This window comes from Peromyscus californicus, unplaced genomic scaffold, assembly GCF_007827085.1.
Source record: "Peromyscus californicus insignis strain IS unplaced genomic scaffold, ASM782708v3 Scaffold_4__1_contigs__length_199733344, whole genome shotgun sequence".
In the NCBI taxonomy this organism is placed as follows: domain Eukaryota; kingdom Metazoa; phylum Chordata; class Mammalia; order Rodentia; family Cricetidae; genus Peromyscus; species Peromyscus californicus.
This window is the reverse complement of record NW_026294562.1, coordinates 140,975,455-140,994,752: the sequence shown is the minus strand read 5'-3', so window position 1 is coordinate 140,994,752 and position 19,298 is coordinate 140,975,455. Positions and strand designations below refer to the sequence as shown.

Below are 19,298 nucleotides of genomic sequence, written 5' to 3'. Positions count from 1 at the left end.
AAGCTTTACCCAGCAGGTCTGCTTAGAGAGAATGATTGGACCATGGGCCTCAGTGCTGGTGTCTGAGATAGTCAGCAGTGGGTTGTGCTGGGGTGAGGTCTTTACTTGACCCTTTGCATTCCTTGAAATACCCTAAAGCAGAGACTGAAGATGGTGGATGGATTAAGATACAAGCACTCTCAAAGCTACCCTGTATTTTCTATGTGTTTCTCTCACCTAAATCCTTCTAAATAATATTTCCTGCTGTTTCTACTCGAGAACTCTCTGGGAAAATTGGGGTGTGGTGCAGGGCCACCCTACAGGAATGAATATGGAGAGTGACCTCAAATTTCATCAAAGGAGAGCAAATCCTGTGTTAGTCTTTGAGATCTCTTTCAGAGCTGCTGATTCATTTTACCCTCCCAACTAAATGTGTGCTGCAGCTGAAACAACGAAACTGAAAGTGGATGACAGGAAATATTGTAATGTATCCTAGGCCTAGAATACAATTCTCAAAAGAGAAAGCATCTCTTGGTAACTAGAGTGTGATCATATACCTAGGTACCTGTCCCTGAATTCTGGCTATCTACCTGAAAGCCTCACTTTCCCCCTGCTGATGGCTGATTGTGATTGTGGGCTGCCAAAAGTACCTTTCACATAACAGTTTCCAATATGCCATTTTAGATTCCCCAAATGCCCTTACTTGTGGAATCTGATACTACAAGGATATTTGCTCATTTATGTTCATAGCAGCTTTATTTACAATAGCTAGAATCTGGAAACAACTTAGATGCACCTTTACTGAAGAATGGATAATGAAAATATTGTAAATTTAGTCAATAGAGTTTTACTCAGCTGTTAAAAACAAGGACATGAAATTTAAAGGAATATGCATAGAACTAGAAAAAAAATCATCCTGAGTGAGGTCATCTAGACCAATAAAGACAAACATGGTATGTACTCACTCATAAGTGGATAGTATCTGTAAAATAAAGGGTGACTATGCTACAACCACAAACCCAGAGAGACTAGGTACAAGGAGATTTCTTGGGTGGACACCCAGATCTTACTGCAAAGGGAAAATAGAAGGGATTTCATGAAAAAACTGAGGACAGTTAGAAATGGGAACAAGAGCAATCAGGTTAGGTGGGGCACAGAGTGTGAGAGTGCTGGGGGAGGGTGCTTAATTGAGCATATCAGTGTCAGGAGCAGTACTTTCACAGGGGACTGCAGCGTAGGCTCCTAGCAATAGTGGATAAGTTGCCTGAATTGACCATCTCCCGTGACCTGATTGTTCCCTGTCCAAATTGTCATCAGAGAGGCTTTATCCAGCAACTGATGGAGGCAGAAGCAATCCCACAGTCAAACATTAGGCTAAGTGAGGGAACAGTGCAAAGGAGGAGAAGAAAGAACCATAGAAACCAGAGGGGTCAGGAAAACCACTGAAAGGCTTACAAAATCATAGGGGCTCTATGATTCCCTAGGGACAACTAGGGAACCTGCATATATGTTAGAGTTGTGTATCTTGGTCCCCTTTAAGGCCCCTAACAGGAGGAACAGGGATTTTCTTTGACTCTTTTGCTGCTTTTTGGGACCCTACATCTCATACTTGGTTGCCTTGCCCACCCTTAATTTATTGGGAGTTGCTTAGGCTTATTGTTACCTGTTATACTTTGTTTTATTGATACATATAGGAGACCTGACCTTTCCTGGAAGGAGACAGAAAAGGAGGGAATTTGGAGGTAGAGATCAGAAATGGGGAAGAGTGTCGGGGAGGGTAGGATTCATTGGGAGGCTAAAAGTGGTATGTAAAATGACTGGATAACTAAGAAAAGAAAAGCTTAAAATATATTTATATCCTCAACAATTCAGTGTGTTGTTAGGTAAGTCTTTATATGTGATTGATCATTTATCTGTATGCAAATGTTCATTTTTTCACAGCTTCAAATCATATTCATTATTTTGTTAAAATTAACATATAAATATTTTCTTTTGAAAAACCCAGCATATTCCCTGTATTAGAATTTCACTTTTTCGCAAATATCACTATTCCATCTGAAGCATTCATTCTTTTTCTATCTTTAATAACAACTGAGTTTATTTATGGCAGCCAGGTGTGTATCAATATGGAGCCATCTACTGGAACATGAGTAACCTAACATGCCAAGTTTCCCTGAAATAAAACCTAACTATCCTTCTCTGTAAGCTCATTAAATACTAATAGCCACTCTAAAAAAGTTGGACTTCCAGAGTCCTGCCACTCAGGATACTGGGATTTTTGAGGGCTGGATAAAGGACAATAATTATGCATTTAATTGCAGTTGTTGGAAATATATGAGTGCAACTTTGCTTAAGCATCCATCAAATACTGGTTTGATGCAGAATAATATGACAACTCTCTGATTTCAGATAGTTTTTCTCCTTGGAGTGGAAATTTACCAGTCTAGCCTAACTGGCCAAGAAAAGTCAGATAACATTCTATTAGCACAAGTCTCACATAAAATTGAGACTGTATATACCAGAATGTCTGGATTTGATTATATGTATTCTAAAAATAATTCCCAGATTTACAAATTTTCAAAGACCATGTTGCTTACCGACACTTCTACCAGGCTGTTCACATTTTAACCATAAAAGCTAAAAATAACGTAATGAATGCAACTCAAAGACTACTCTGCTTCCCACTCTAAAGATCAATGTGTACTTCCTTCTCCATAAGGAAGTACTCTGTGTTCCTCCAGTTTTAACCTTTTGAACGCTGGATGTAAATATTAGTAAATGAACAAGTATCTGGGCTGTTCCTCTATCATCCCCCTACACAAAATGAAATAAGATCAGCATTGAGGAAACTCCTGTATATTCCATCTCAGACTCAGAAATAAATTGGTTTCAAAATAATGGATATATAGTTCAAACATATGAAATGAAATAAAATATAATGAAATTACCTGTGTTAATCTATGTGTCTTCATTAGCTTTTAGGTAAAACATGCACAAAACAGAAGACACTCTTTGCATATAACTTGGTGTATTTAACTGTGAGTTTGCTTCTGAGTAATTGTAAGTGGTGGACAGAGAAACAGTGTGAGAATGTTTCTCTTTACCAGGTTTTCTTTATCTCATGGAAATAATTACGGTCACAGAGCTTTTACTCTTAGAAATTGCGTTGCTTTGTCCATTTCATGTCACAGGAAAGTAGGCTGGGCATCATAAACTAGAAAAGGAGACATCAAAAGAAATTTTAAGATAAATGTGTTTGATATAAAGTGGGAGGATATAAAAACAAAATTTAGATGTAGCTTATATTGGAGTTGAAACAGCACATGCCAGTTTGATGCATATATTAAAGGTATTGGTTCCTCAATAAAACTGATCACAGCATCTTAATTTTCAGTGAAAGTTTACAGTGAATTCAGTGAAAATTCTAGGTCACAACCACCTGCCCTCCTTATATTCACTACAGATATTACAAGATAAAACTTGTTTATTGGACATTGACTTAGGAATAGGATATGATGAAACAGAAATTATTTTTTCCTTTGTGATACTATACAATTCAGAAGATCAAGTGAGTGGCAGTCAACATACAACATCAAGGAGATGATGATGACAGAAATAGCAAAATTCTCCAATGGCTAAACTGAAAACCATTGCAGATTTATTTGGGATCACACATCACATAAAACACAATAAAATTTAGTTTCTGTGTTCCAGAAAATAAAAGGTGATATGGACAATCTTGTTTACTCTAGTCTGTGATTATGAGGAAGTTTCCTGGGCCTATATGTGAATCTGTATTCTTTGATGATTCTCAATAAGGGAAACAGCTTCAAGAATATTGGGTCATTTCTGCAGAAAATTTTCTTATTTTTGTATCAGAGGTTCCATTTTGCCCATTCTTTGAGATAATTTTATACAATCTACATCAATCCATGGAGGAAAATAACTTTTCTTTCTAAAAAGACATGGAGAAAGAAAAGCAGAGAAATCTAGGGTTATAGTTTACAATTCCCTTACCACATTTCCTATTAGACCTGAATTATCATAATCAACCTGTCAACAGCTGTAACCATCATATTGTATTCTCTGCATGTGTAGTGGTCAAAAGAGGATATGTGAATTCTATACATACACATTTCCCAGAACACTACTTGATCTCAGCATCAAAACCTATTCACAGAAAATCTTAGTTCATTCTAGGTGATATATTCTTCTCAACTCTAGACTTGCTACATACACATACACACACATACACACACACACACACACACACACATACACACACACACACACACACATATATATATAATTAATATGTAACATTATAAGTATAAAATTATTTATATAATTTCCTATAACCTACATTTATATAGAATATAGAAATATGTAGAATTCTACCAAGGATCTATATAGAAAACAGATGAGTTCAATTGACTTATTTACAAATGGTTATTGATTGGCTCATACTATTTTGTATGGTCTCTGGCACAAAGAATGGAACAGAAAGACTTACCCCACAAGGACAATGGCTTTCTCTTGGCAACACAGATCAAACCCTCCACCCCAGGACTCCCTGGGACTATATACATACTCATTCCTATCATAAGGCAACATTTACTTAGGGGAGAGTTGTACACATCAGTTTGTAGAAACATATGGATTATCAAGTAAGGGACTCCTGATGCTCCCTGTTATTTAATGAGGGGATGCAAACCATTCAAATTCCAAGCTATGTTATTTATTTTCCCTGTGTTGCAGGTGATTGACCCAAGATGGCAGCTGATGTGCTTTCATGATAGAACTATACAACACCTTCATGAGTTCCTTAAGCTCTTCAATTCATTCCAGTACCTTATTTCTCATGAATTCTTTTGTTTTGCTAGAACTTACATTAATATCTGAAACTTTTCCAGCTACAGCATGTTACTTAACCCGAGGTAATTTTTAATAGCAATCTGTTTCTAGAGCAGGATTATCAAAAATACTTTGAGGATTTTTCTTACTAAGAAGCACAAATGGGATAAATAATGAAAATAAAGCAAGGGTAATTGTTAATACTAGACTTGAAATATAGGAATAGACCATGATAGTGTGCTGAAGTCCATGGAGGAAAATAACTTGGTGTCAACTTGGCACAAGCTCAAATTATCTGAAGTGAGAGAACCGAAACTAATAAAATACCTCAAGGAAATAGAGGAGGCTCTACTGGAATACACATTTAATACAATAAGTACTTTAAAGGACATATAGGTTATTTTCAGGTTCTGGCTATTACAAACAATGCTGATATGAACATAGCTGAGCAAGCGCTCTTGTGGTATGAGATACCACCTTACACCTGTCAGAATGGCTAAGATCAAAAACACTGAAGACACCTTATGCTGGAGAGGATGTAGAGCTAGGGGAACTCTCCTCCACTGCTGGTGGGAATGCAAGCTTGTATAACCACTTTGGAAATCAATATGGCACTTTTTTAGAAAATTGGGAATCAATCTCCCCCAAGATCCAGCTATATACCACTCTTGGGCATATACCCAAGGAAATCTCAATCATACCACAAGGGCACTTGCTCAGCTATGTTCATATCAGTATTGTTTGTAATAGCCAGAACCTGGAAACAACCTAGATGCCCTTCAACTGAAGAATGGATAAATAAAATGTGGTACATATACACAGTGGAATACTACTCAGCAGAGAAAAACGATGACATCATGAGGTTTGCAGGCAAATGGATGGATCTAGAAAAAATCATCCTGAGTGAGGTAACCCAGACTCAGAAAGACAAACATGGTATGTACTCACTCATAGGAGGATACTAGATGTGGAACAAGGTTGACTGGACTGCTACTCACATCACCAGGGAGGCTATCTGGAAAACAGGACCCCAAGAAAGACACGAGGATCACCCAATGATGGAGAAATGGATGAGATCTACATGATAAATCTGGACATGAGTGGGGGTAATGAAGGGCGAGGGTCGAGGGAAAGAGAGCTTAGGGGAGCAGGAGGTCCCAGCTGGATCAACAACAGAGAGGGAGAACAAGGAATAGGAGACCATGGTAAATGAAGACCACATGAGAATAGGAAGAAGCAAAGTGCTAGAGAGGCCCACAGAAATCCACAAAGATACCCCCACAATAGACTGCTGGCAATGGTGAGAGACAGCCCGAACTGACCTTCTCTGGTGATGGGAAGGCCAAACACCCTAATTGTCATGCTAGAAACCCCATCCAATGACTGAGGGAACTGGATGCAGAGATCCATGGCTAGGCCCTGGGTGGAGCTCCAGGAGTCCAATTAGCGAGAAAGAGGAGGGTTTATATGAGCGAGAATTGTTGAGACCAAGGTTGGATAAAGCACAGGGACAAATAGCCAAAGGAATGGAAACACATGAACTGTGAACCAATGGCTGAGGGGCCCCCAACTGGATCAGGGCCTCTGAATGCCTGAGATAGTCAATTGGCTTGATCTGTTTGGGAGGCATTCAGGCAGTGGGACCTGGTCCTGTGCTCATTGCATGAGTTGGCTGTTTGAAACCTGGGGCTTATACAGGGTCGCTTGGCTGGGCCTGGGAGGAGGGGACTGGACCTGCCTTGATTGAGTCTAACAGGTTGATCTCAGGCCTTGGGGGAGGTTTTGCCCTGGAGCAGGTGGGAATGGGGGGTAGGCTGGGGGGAAGGGGAGGGGGCGGGAAGGGGGAGAACAAAGGAATCCGTGGCTGATATATAGAACTGAATTGTATTGTAAAATAAAATAAAGTAAAATTAAAAAACAAAACAAAAACAACAAGTACTTTGATTCCTTTTAAAACCATTATTGTACCATGTGACACATATTGAGTGGAAACTATATTTTAAAACACAGAAGATCCACAAGTGATGATTATGGCTTTGATACTTAATAGTTCACACATTCCTAAGCAGTACCTTCTGGGAATATAGATTCTAGCTCAAGAGGAGATGTTTCAGAAAACTTCTAGATTTATTTATTCAATTATCCTACTGTCACATGAAGATCAATCAACTTCCCATCAATAACAAATTTTATTCCATCCTAGAATACAACCTACAAATATTACAATACTGTTTACAGATTTAGAAGTTTCCTGGCATATGGGAATAGCAACCACTTGGAACATAGCCTACTCTTCAAAATGTCCATTGCGATTTAAAATGTTGGAGATTAGGAACATACTGAGTTTTATATTTTTGTACTTTTTAACATTTACAGGCTAAAGTAAGCAATTCTAATTACGTTGGTTGGTATCACTTGTTTCTTACTCTACACCAGAGCCTCCAATTATTTGAGAACATCATATGTCCTTTATATCATTTTTAAACTAATTTTGCATGCCTAATTCTTCAATCACATATATAGGACTCTTAATTGAGTATCCCAATCGGAATACAGTCAACAATTAGTATTATGCTATCTATCTACACACAAAAAAGCATTGTATAGAGAATAGGTAGAACACTGAGGCAAATTCCTGAGCCAAAATTATAGCTAGCATTAGAGTGTGGGGCTGCAAATCTTTTTGAATCAGTGCAGGAGTCCATTGTCACCTGTTCTGAGAAAGGATCATACCTTTCACAACTAATGAGAAATTAAACAAATATAGGTCAAGTTTTCTACAATATAGCTAGTTCTGGTGTATTAGCATCATTTCTTTATTCCACTTATACATGTTATATACAAATAAAAAATATGAGGCATTGAATTGAGTGGATGTTCAATATCCATGTTCAGTTTCCTAGAGTCAGACCATGTCCATCTTCAAGATCTCTTCTATGGAAATCTTTCTTAATTCCCCACTTATTACTGAGTTGAGAGATCTGGATCCTTCTGCTCTCCTGTTCCTTTAAATACTTTTGCACATTAAGCTTATATCTTTCAGCCCACTTTTAGCCTATTTTGTATTGTTTGGTTTTTCGAAATCTGAGAAACAACTGTTACCTTACTTCAGAGAGTGATGTTGAGGATGCCAATACCCAAGACATGAGTCTGTCTATCTGGAATAACTAAGGAAGTACTGTTTACTTTTCTACCTTTAATATACACATCCCACAGTAGGAATAACTTTAGGCCTCTTCTTGTGGAAGGTCTAACTCTTTCCTGAACAGGTATAAAAACTCTTGGTCTCTTGGTTATTTCAAAAAATGAAATGGGGGCTGTGGTTAATAATTGGCAGTTCATGTTGAAGAACAGACAGCATAATGAAGAAATAGTAGTGGATATTTGCCCAAACCAGGTGTAAACTTTTCCTCACCTATAGTGCTTTATTATGGATGAACTTTGTGAGCGTCTTTAAATCCTGACACAAAATCATTAGCACAAAGTTTGGTTTTCAGTATCTTTTCAGTTAGGAACTTAGTCTTACCTTGAATCTTGCTACCTTTGATTTCTAGTCAGTTTCATGGCTTCCTTTTCTTGTCATTTTGTCCTTTCTCTCATCCCCTCAACATTTCATTTGCACTCTAGAGACACACCATACATTACAGTTAGTCAGATAGATTTTCCAAAATATTTCAAACATTATAGATAAAAAGCACCAATCGAGTCAATGAAGTGATTAAATTCCGGGCCAGTATAGAGATCCAGGCTATATCTAGGTCTTTCTTTTATGTCTCCTCAATGTATATTATCAATGTCAGTGACACAGGAAGCACATATTGCTTCCTCATTCCTGGTCCTCTCAGACCTCCCTATCCTGTATCTGTTACGTCCAAGGGAACCTTATCTGGTGATGCCCACATATGTCCAATGGCTGATGTGACCTGCTCATCATGGATGGACGAATTTATTTTTCATTACATGAAGGTTTTTAATATTTGTTAAAGGTGATTAGTTTGGACACAGTGCTAAGTTTGTTGGTATCAACAGCTTAAAGGCTGGCTTTCCTGTCCAGCAGTTAAACAAGCCATAGTGTGAAAAATTTTTCTTTCTTTAACCCTTTATGTTGATTGAACCTTTTCTGTATTTTTAGCAATTTTCATTTTTGAAAATCTTTTATCATAATATTCTCTCAGTCCCAACCATATATAAATAAATAAAACCAATATCTACAATGTTACTCAATGATTTTCCCTTTCTACATATGTGTATGGGAAATAATGATTTTCCTTGGTTTTGGTTTTGAGGTTGCTCACTTTCTAAATGCTACATAATTTCTTTCATGCATTTCAGGTCTGGGGTATTAAGATGTCCTATTTAATATTTTCTAGTATGGGTCCTCTCTTATTTTTGTCCACCTACAAGCATGACTAAAATGGACAACACCTTGATAATTCTCATTCTGGATCTCACAGGGAAGGGGAAAGCACAGGAATACCTTAGTCTCCATCAGATACTGAAGACTAAAGTTAATTATCTTTCTTGCTGATGATTACATTATTTCAAAACTGAGATGGGGATGTCACATCCTTAAGGGAAGCAGAAGCTTCAGAAACAGGATCGTACTTCCTGCACAGGTGACAGGAGCAGTGGTCTAAGACCTATAATCTCAGGACTCAAACACTCCCTAGTGTTTCTAAATTCCAAGGCCTCTGTCTCCTGTAGTTGTCAGGAGCATTTTGCCTTGTCTTTGCCCATGCAGAGTTGGACTTTATACCCAGGACCATCTGAGACCTGGAGTACAACCAGAACCTGACAACTGAGAAGCTGCACTGCTGACAACTTTATTTGCTCCCTTTGCTTCTGATTGAAGAAGTGTTTGCATTCATATTGAGATTGGAATATGAACCTATAAGAGGATTGATCTCAGTTCCAGCAATGGAAAGCAAATACGGTGGTAATCTTGTAGATCTCCATGAGAACTGCTGATTTATTTCTCACTCCCACCCAAATTGAGATAGAGTAGAAGCAGCAAATTTGAAAGTGGACTAAGAGAAATACATAATTTAACCAGAGATCTGGTTGGAATTATCAAAAGACAAAACCAGCCTGTAATAACTGGGGGTTGATCATATATCTAGCTCGTTGTCCATACATCCTGACTGTCTATACCAAAGCCTCCCTATCAGCCTTAAGTTGAATAAATTGATTCTGGGCAGCCAACTAAAGCTGAATGTAGATTTTTTTTTCAGATTTGCCTACTAAGTTTCCCCAAGGACAATTAAATACTTGATTTATCAGATATATATATATATATATATATATATATATATATATATACATATATAGATACATACATATATATAATATACATATGAATGAGTTCCTGAAGGAAGATGCTTATATTGGCTTTAAAGACTTGTTCTTAATATACTCATTTGACATACCACATCTCACAGTGTCATGATGATTAATAATCTGAGGTATTTGTTTTGGAAAGGATTATTCAAAATCGATTAAAGTCTTAAAAATTGCATATTTTTCTGTATGGCTTTATGTGTGGTTCCACAGAGGCCAGCATGCGTTTGGCATTTATTTTGGTTTCACAGTTACTATTCATACTCAAAGAATATTTTGTGCAGTATTAACTAATGAATATTGAAATTTTGAAACAAGTCAGTAAATTCCCTTCACTGTAATTCCACTTTGATCATCATTATCATTCCTCCATACTTACTTTATATACTAACACTCATTTTAGTGACATTCTGAATTCAGTTAAAGCATATGTGTATATGTGTGTGTGTGTGTGTGTGTGTATGGTACGGTGCCATTGACTACCACATGACAATCTTCTCAGTTGAAAAACTCTGTTTCATATTTCATCAACTCATTGAATAATATAAGCTACTCTGATAATATTTGGCTTCATGATTTTTCCTCAAGATATAGCAGAATGTTTGCTGCATTATATAGTGAAATAATTATGCATGAAAATTCAGCTAATGTGAATTTGATTGTACAAGTGTGCTTCAATACCAATCAAATACTAGTTACATGCAGAGATGTATTAGCAATGGCTGATTGACATACTGTTTCACACAGGTATAGAATTTCAAACATGGTATGCAAGTTGGCCAGTAAAATCCAGAGAAGTTACTGTTACTATCTACGTGGAATGTCCTGGTACAGATGCTACTGCTAGTATGCATGCTTTTTACATGTGTATTCTAGAAAGAGATTATAGTTGTTCTTACTTCCAAGCAACCAGGCTGCTGACAGAGCCTTCTCCAAGGCTGTACATTTTATACACCTAGAAGCAAAAAATAAAATAATGGAATGTCAGAGATGACACAGATTTTCTGTTTATGTAATCAACTGTACTACTTCTATCCTATCTCTGATCTATCCTTTGCATTCCCCCAAGTTTCAACATCAGTTGTCTCACTACTGGATTAAAAATTTAGGATCAATCAATGTCTCAGTTTTTCTTTTATAATCCCAAAATGTATGGACCAGGGTCAACACTGAGGCATTCCCTATATATAAAATTTCTAAATTCTGTAAAATTATGTTCTATCATTTTACAACTTGAAAGTTACATCCTTTTAACAACTTCTTACACTGTCAATGTCTTAGAGGCAGTCCCCTAAGTCACTAATATAGATGCTACTGCTACACATAATTCTCATGTTTTTTTAATGTCAAAACCACAGCAGACAAGACTATAAAATATCAAGGTGAAAAGGATGAATATACAACCATCTCCAAATGTTATAATTCACCAAAATTGGGACCTTGACAAAATAATAGTGTCTATTCTCCCCAAGATCTGTCAAATTTTTTACTTCAATTTTTTTTCAGTGATACAGACATATGTTCTTGACAGGAAGACAAACTATGCCCAATTCAGTAACCTAGCCTACTACACATGGCTGGATAATAAATCTATAAAAACACAGAACATTTATGTGCAACTTCTCTGAAGCATTATAATTTCTAAGTGTGTTCTGTATATTCATCCTGATATCCACAGACATTAGCTATAAATCTCAGAAAAAAAGCACCATTTAATAACAGTATTATGTAAATCCACAACTTCCAAAAAGGCTAAGAATTTACAGTGTTGTGTCCAATTCTACATGTTGAATCTAAAAATTCCATTATTCCTAATCTCAGAAATTAAAGCATGTAAAGGGAAGGCCCAGCTTATAATCCTAAGGAATAGGACACCTGCTCTAAAGGGGTGTAGTGTCTTTTAAGATGGATAAGACTTTAAATGCACAAAATTTTGAAGTATTAAATACCAAAAATAAATCAATAAACAACATTAGCACAATGACACCATAAATCCTTCCCACGTTTTTGGATAATCTTTTATAAACATTGAAGCTTTTTCTTTGCCAAAGCATCTTTTGATTGGTGTTAAAAAGTGCTGAATGAATCCTACATAGACAGCAGTGGATGGGTGTTACATCCTGGCAGACACAGAAATTAAGATTAAGAATTTGTGAAGCAGGGAATTTGTCAGTAAGTTATGGGAGATGTCAGAAGTACAGCACGAAGGAGAGGTAAGGCACCTTGTGGCAGAATGTAGAGTAATGTAAATTGGTTTGATTATTATTGGAGAAGAAATGTAAGCTAAGGACAAGGTTTCTAATTAATAAGAAGTATTTGTGACTTTATTTGGTAGATGGAGGGCAGAGAGATTCCCCCAAAGACTTGCCAACACATATGTGGAACTCGCTAACCTTGCCATACATAGCAGAAAATCTACAGACAAATGATGAATGCTAAGATAGAAAAAATGCAAGTCTATTGGACATTAATATTGATAGATCTTTCAATTCCAAAAGATTAAAGCTAAAACTAGTTACACATAATAGCTAAACTATATACACAGTGTGGGTTAGTTATGTGTACATTTGTAAGTGTATGACAATATAATTTTAATAAAAAGTGGTATTTGTTTTGACATCTAGTAGAACAGACATGGTATTGCAGGAATAATCAAAAAGAAGTTTTAAATAATATAAATGTAGTGCACATATATGAAATTATCAACTATGTTAAAGATGCATAACATGCATAGATATATGATTAAATACCAGTTTCTCAGAGAATTGGACATCAATCTACCAAAAGGCCCTTTGATACCACAGTTGGGCATATACCAAAGAATGCTCAATCATACCACAAGGACACTAGCTCAGCTATATTCATAGCAGCTTTATTTGTTATAGGTAGAACCTGGAAACAAACTAAAAGCTCCAGTTCTTTACCTGCAAAAGTTAAGGGACACCTACCACCTAAGTTAGAAGTAGTTCCAGGACACATTGTGCCCCCATTTCCATTCTAACATAACTTCTAATCCCTAATTTTGTATAAGAACAAAGAGTCTAGAATGTTATAATTCCTAGCCACTCTCCTAGCTATATGATTGCACATGCACTGTCCAGCAGCCAGGCAAGATGCTTAATCATTACAGGGCCTTATGTCATAAGTAATATATGCACATGGTGACCATGTAATTTGCAAGCAGCCTGACCATGTAATCTATGAGCATTCATGGCATAGCTACATAGGCCCATATGCCCATGTTCAGTGGGAACCATAAAACCAGGTTCCACCCATTCTTCTGCCCCCTATCCACACTGTTTTTTCCATAGGCTTATATGTAGGTAGAGTTTTCCTGCCTGGCCCACAATCAGGACAAATCTCTATCACCTGCCAGTCCCACAGCCCCTCAGACCCAACCAAGTAAACACAGAGACTTATATTGGTTTCAAACTGTGTGGCCGTGGCAGGCTTCTTGCTAACTGTTCTTACAGCTTAAATTAATCCATTTCCATTAATCTATACCTTGCCACATGGCTCGTGGCTTACCGGCATCTCCACATGCTGTTTGTCATCATGGCGGCTGGCAGTGTCTCTCTGACTCAGCCTTCCACTTCCCAGCTTTATTCTCCTCCTTGTCCCGCCTACACTTCCTGCCTAGCCAATGGCCAATCAGTGCTCTATTCACTGACTAATCAGCAACACATTTGTCATACAGAACATCCCACAGCACTTCCCCCCCCTTTTTTTTTTCAAAAAGGAAGGTTTTAACCTTAACAAAGTAAAATTACATATAATTTGGGAATTTGGGCGTAGCTTCTCTTACTACTTCCTGCTGGAGGGTGGTGCTGTATCTTATGGGGAAACAAAGAAAATTTTAGGATTATGGAATAGTCCATGAGGCTGTATCGTCTGAGCCAGTTGCCTTGAAAACATTCTGGATGTTGGATCATCTGGGCCATGGTGTCATCGGAGACCTTTCAGGGGGTCTTGGCTGGTCAAACCTGATGTATCTTAATCGGGAACAAATCCATAGCCTCTGGCTTTCTGTGGGAACAAAAGCAGAGTCTCCTTTCCAAAGCAACATATCCTTATATTCAAATTTTGAAGTCAAGGTACCTTTAAAATATACATTTTGGCATAACTCAACAGCTTTTACAATCAAATGTTTTTCTGCAGTTAAAAGTCCCAAAGACAACACAATGCAGATTCTCTGTGTAATATCCATTTTTACATGGCTTATTTTTTATACTACCTTTACTGTCTCTTTAAAGACTTTATTTTTTAAAACTATATATTTGTTTCTATAACTCTATATATCATCTTTTTTGTCTCTTTCAAGCCTACGTATCTTTTATACACATTGTAAACTATTACATCTGAATCTGTCTTATTGTGAATCTATTGCCTTAAACTGCAGCAGCTGTGGCTGCTGGCTCCACCCACCTCAGCTTCCCAACATGGCGGCGTTACCTTTTCCACCAGCTCTGGGAGCTATCATGGGTCTATGCTTTTAGCCAAGCAGCGTGTAGTCCAGAAACCTCTTTTTTTTTTGTTTTGTACTAGCAAAGTCTAAATCCACCGTGCAGCTTAATGTGCCACTTGCAGAGGCCTCATTCCCGCCATACTGCAGGTCGAGCACGCACTCTAGGAACCCACCAGTAGCTCAAACAGGCAGCTGCCGCTCATTTGAGAGAGACAATTAGGAACTGTTTTTAGCTCCGTTTTAGAATCTTTTTTCTCAGGTTTTAGGTGGAAACTCTTGCCACCACGTTGGACGCCATTTGTAGCTAGAGTTTTCCTGCCTGGCCCACAATCAGGACAAATCTCTCTCACCTGCCAGTCCCACAGCCACTTAAACCTGACCAAGTAAACACAGAGACTTATATTGGTTACAAACTGTATGGCCGTGGCAGGCTTCTTGTTAACTGTTCTTACAGCTTAAATTAATCCATTTCCATTAATCTATACCTTGCCACATGGCTCGTGGCTTACCGGCACCTTCACATGGTGTTTGTTATCATGGCGGCTGGCAGTGTCTCTCTGACTCAGCCTTCCACTTCCCAGCTTTATTCTCCTCCTTGTCCCGCCTACACTTCCCGCCTAGCCAATGGCCAATCAGTGCTCTATTCACTGACTAATCAGCAACACATTTGCCATACAGAACATCCCACAGCACTTATACATTTTTTTTTTCATATTCCCTCTCTTTAATAAACTCTGATAGTGGGTTTTGTTGAACCTCCTGTTTCTCTCTTTTTTTTTTTTTTTTTTTTTTTGGTTTTTCGAGACAGGGTTTCTCTGTGTAGCTTTGCGCCTTTCCTGGGACTCACTTGGTATTCCAGGCTGGCCTCGAACTCACAGAGATCCGCCTGGCTCTGCCTCCCGAGTGCTGGGATTAAAGGCGTGCGCCACCACCGCCCGGCATCCTGTTTCTCTTAAAGGTTAAAAAGGGCCAAAAAAAAATAAGCAACAGAGGAAGGAGTAGGACTCCCCAAGTGTCGGTCAGATTCTAAAGTCTGAAATGATTTGTCTTACTTGCAGATACATAGCACATCAGGACAGACACAGGGATGTCATATCTTCAAAGAGAAGCAGTAGCTTCAGAAATAAGGATCTACTTTCTGCACAGGTGACAGGAACATGTGACTCAGAACTTAAGCCTGAGGATCAGACAATCCTGACTTTGCCAATTGCCATGGGCTTGTCTCATGTAGATTTGAGGAGCTGTTAGCCTACTCTATGCCAATATACAGTCAGGCTTTGGTTAAACATTGAAGCAGCCAAGACTTGGAATATAGCCAGAAGCTGACTGCTAACAACACACAATGCTGAGTTTTTTATTATCTCTTCTTGCTTTTGATTGTAGGAGAGTATGTGCTGTGGATATCAATCACTCCATATGCTGTGAAAGTGTTGCTCTGATTTGGTTGATAAATAAAATGCTCATTGGCCAGTAGCCAGAAAGGAAGTATAGTATATGCGGTAAAAGCAGAGAAAAATTTCTAGGAACAGGAAGGCTGAGTAAGTCATCACCAGACAGAGACAGGAAGCATGATGTTAAAGTACTAGAAAGCCACAAGGCACGTGGCAACTTATACATTGATAGAAATGGGTTATGTTAAGATATAAGAACTGGATAGCAAGGAGTCTGCCAAGGCCAAACATTTTATATGTAATATAAGTGTTCATGTGTTTACTTGGATCAGAACAGCTACGGGCCCAGGTGTGACTGAAAAAAAAACTGCAACTACAAGTATGCATTCAAATTAAGCATGGATAAGAACCAATAAGGAGAGTGATCTCATTCCCAGTAATGTAAATGGAATCCTGAGGTAATTTTTGATATCTCCATCAGAGTTGCTAATATATTTCTCACTATAACTATTTTTTTTTTTGCTGCGGAAGCCAAGAAATTTAGACAAGATGAAAAACTGTAGTTTACTTTATCACTCTCTAAAAAGCCTTTTAGAACTTTCTAAGAAGGACAGAAATTAGAATCACCTGAAGATATTAGTATGGGAATCATCTGTGATTCACTCTAAGGGAAAACAACAAACCTCTTTGAATAGCAAAACCTCTTTACGTTTTAAAAAGTCCTCCCTTCCTTGAGGGAGGCAGTACTTGACTTCCCAAAAGCCTAACTTCTACACTCTCTCTTCAAGCTGGTAAAAGGCAGCTTGGGAGTGTGTGGGTGAAGAGTCACAGAGAACCCAATAGGGAAGGGAAATGTTTACATGTGAAAAGCTAAGAAACCAAGCATTTAAGCTGCAGCATAGATCAGGCATCAAGGGTTTGGTTTCTGAGTGAGCTTCTAACAGCATGAAAGGGTGTTCCTAATTGCCATAGTGCAAAGATCTTCAAAGCAATGCAAACCTCTGTTAACATTGTATCCTTGCTTGTAACCAACAACTAAGAAGCAACTAGCCAGTACCTCTGAGTTTGAGTGAATTCAGGGGATACTAGAGTTCCTGCAGTTGTGAACAACTTCCTGGAGCATAGAGCTGAGGCAGGAAGGTGCAGAAACCAGTGGATTCTGCTAACAAACAAAGCCAAAGCCTGTGGGAACAGCACAGTTGTCAGGTTTCCTGCAAGACCCGGGTTGATAGATGGGGCTATGCAGTTTCCACAACTGCAAAATCACATCTGAGAAAAGATTTGTTTTGACTGAAAACCCATGAGATGAGGGAGTATAGCCCTAAGGGGTGATTGTCTCTGGCATAAGCTCTGTCGGTGAGTTCATGGACAACCAAATGCAACCCACTGGAGGACTGTGTCAAGGGAAAGGCCAGATGAGGCAAAATATCTGTCCTAATGGGAGCTTAGGGAAGAAAAACCTACCTTACTAAGCTTTATTTATGAACACAAACCTCACTGAACCTGAAAACAGAAAAACAGACAAAAAGCCTCTACATTCTACAGAAACCACCGCTGGAGTGTTAGAATCTGTTTCTGGGGCAGAGGGGATAAATGGAGACCAAAATGGGAACTCTCAGGGAGAAAGACTCTCTGAAGAAGTGGAGAAGGGACAGATTCCTCCCTGGAAGGTACAGTAACTGAGGAGAGCTGTTAGATTACCTGGCAGATTAAATGGAAAAAAAAAAACTATCTCCAGAGGCAGCTAGCAGAGGAACAGAGTCACAGCCTGAGATATCTGAAGCTCTGTATGTGGCAGGGAAGGAAAAAAGCAAAATGAGTTAAAGATCTAAGAGTGAAAGACTCTCTGAAGCTGTGGGAAATCTCTGTTGCAAATGCTTTTGTTTTTCACTGACTGGCTAAGACAAACACAAGCCCCAAGAGAAGTTGGTAAAAGGAATGCCCATCTCAAGCATGCTAATGATGCAGATGTGGTTCAGATCCAAGGCCTGTGTCTGATGAAGGAGAGGCTGAAATGCATCATAAATTGTGCTGGTGGTTGCCATGGTTACTGGCAGAAAGGTCATGCTCACAAGAGAACCCAGTTGCTTCGTAACAGACAGCTTTATCAGAAGGAAGGGGAGGAGGGACAAAAGAATCAGGCCTGGGGATGAAAGAGATGCAAAGATGGTGGAGTAGGGAGAGACAGAGAGCAGAGTAGAGAAGAGAGAAGGTGGGGTCTTTATCTGGCTTTTAAGGGCTTCCTTTGCAACAGGCTTATGGAGATACACAACTCATGTGCTGATTGCATGACCACACTATGCACATAGTTTCCATGGCACACTGATGATGTACGTTGCAAGACCATTTGCTTAACTCCGAACTGCACATGTGCAGCCGTGTAGCTGGAGTGATGGCATAATTCTAACAGAAGCACCTGTTAAAGCCAGCTGAGGAGAGAATAGAAATGTCCAGATGTCCCATAATTGAAACGTAAAAAGCTTGGTTCTAACCTCCCAGGCAAAAAATTTTGAAAGCAAGCTCAGAGAAGAGAACAAGACGTTGACTTTCAGACTCAAAAAGAACTATGGGAAATAAAGTCCTTAAGCTAATTAGTAACAGTACACTGATACAAGAAAAATGCATTCTGGGAAAGGTAGTTTTTCCAATAGAGTTGGTGACATTGCCTGGAAAAACGTTTCAACTCAAAAAGACGTTAATGGTCTACTTGAAATACAGCTTTTAAAAGAATAAGAAGGAACAAAATCATCTCAGAGTCTGCTGAATGTTAGTTCCAAAGAAAAATTGTAAGAATACAGAAATTGGAGCTTCACAGTTTTGTGCCAAGTTTTAATGGGAGTTGGATGACAAAATGCTACATATAAGAACAAACAAGCCACTTTAAAACCTTTTAAAAAAGCAAGGGAAAGCAGTCCATACACTGAACATTGTTTTAGAAGAAACGTATGGGAAATTTATAAAGTTCTTTACCTCTTGAACAAACAATCTGCAATGAATGATTCTTTGCAAATCTAATAAGGAGATAAGGATACAGACATTCAAAAAAGGAATGACTGCTTTATAGATGGGTATCAAACTTCAGAATATCTAGCTGTCTTTAAAAAGTAGAGTTGCTTCACCTGAAAGTTCCTTATAAGAAATCAGTGCAAAATATCAGATCTGCTAACAATAATTTCAGGGCTTAAAGCTAATGAAGTGAAAATACTAAATCATGAAAATACTCTTCTTCAGAGTAAGTTAATGAAGGATATGTTTCATGAGAAAATATCTAT

General features: G+C 38.3%; 1 long non-coding RNA gene across 2 annotated transcripts in view; it reads right to left on the bottom strand.

Annotated features, from left to right (window-relative positions):
- The window catches only part of LOC128095329 (uncharacterized), a 222,600-nt gene that overhangs the window by 62,278 nt on the left and 141,024 nt on the right, over positions 1-19,298 (bottom strand). For both annotated transcript variants that reach the window (XR_008213219.1, XR_008213220.1), the window contains 4 exons: positions 11,070-11,125; positions 8,360-8,456; positions 5,782-5,848; positions 2,928-3,193 (listed from right to left, as the gene is read on the bottom strand). This is a non-coding gene — a long non-coding RNA (uncharacterized LOC128095329). The remainder of the gene's footprint in view (positions 1-2,927; positions 3,194-5,781; positions 5,849-8,359; positions 8,457-11,069; positions 11,126-19,298) is intronic.